We start from the raw sequence: 1,056 nt of genomic DNA on the forward strand, positions 1-1,056 counted from the left end.
TCATTCGGATTCAAAACAAGACACACACACGCACACGAAAGCAAAACAGAAAAAAAAAATACAAAAAGCGCTGCCGTCTTTCTTTTTCTCCCCATCCCGTTTTTGCGTGCCCACATCGTCTCGCTGGCGCAAGCGTGTGTCGCTCCTTTCATGTCTCGCCCTATCCTCAGCCTCCCGCGTCTCTTTCACATCTTCTGCATCAAGTGTGAATATTTCTCCGTTTATCAACGTGAGAAAGACGCAGAGGCCGACCGGGGGGCCGAGATGGAAAAAAGAAGGAGGGTGTGTAACACGGAGGGCCGCACGCGCAGGCACAGAGTGCGTCCTTTATTCAATAGCATGCACACGCGTCTATGTTGTGTCTGTGTACAGAAGAGAGTGCGGAGCCGCCTGCCCTTACAGCTTCCTCAACACACCTGGTGGAAACATGCAGGGGGGGTGGATAGCGTGGGGTGGGGGGGCTTACTCTCAAGGCACGGACAGTGAAAGCAACGCGAGAAAAAAAAACCATAAGGCCTTTTCGAATCCTTCTCGAGCAAACATGAAACTACAGATACAGCTGACAGTTGAAGCGATCGCTTTCACTGAACACGGGAACCGAGCACACACACACAAAACAAGAAATATCACTCGTCCTCATCCCTCGATCGCGCCGCACCGCGGTGGCTCGATCAAAAGCCACCACGACAGCGAAACAGAGCAAGCAAAGGAAGGACGCTTTCACATCTGTGCTTCCCCCGAATGGAGCGGTGCACTCGCTGGCGGGCGAACGAAAGGAGGGGTGATGGGGCAGGTGAGAAGCGAGAGAGCGCGAGGGCTCGTCGTCCGCACTCGCTGTCCACGAAACGATTTCGCTAACATAAAAGAGATGCATATCACGAAACAAAAAGAAAGTAAAAAACGACGGAAGTGATGGGAAGAAAAGAGGGGAGCACACATATAGAGAGTTGCACGGTAGTAGGAGACGTGAACAGGATACAGCAGAAATCAAGAGAGGAGCAGGTCAAAGTGGAAGCGGACGGATGCGCTATGTGCGACACCGAGTGCCATTCCGTG

Source organism: Leishmania donovani, chromosome 32 (assembly GCF_000227135.1).
Source record: "Leishmania donovani BPK282A1 complete genome, chromosome 32".
Taxonomy (NCBI): domain Eukaryota; phylum Euglenozoa; class Kinetoplastea; order Trypanosomatida; family Trypanosomatidae; genus Leishmania; species Leishmania donovani.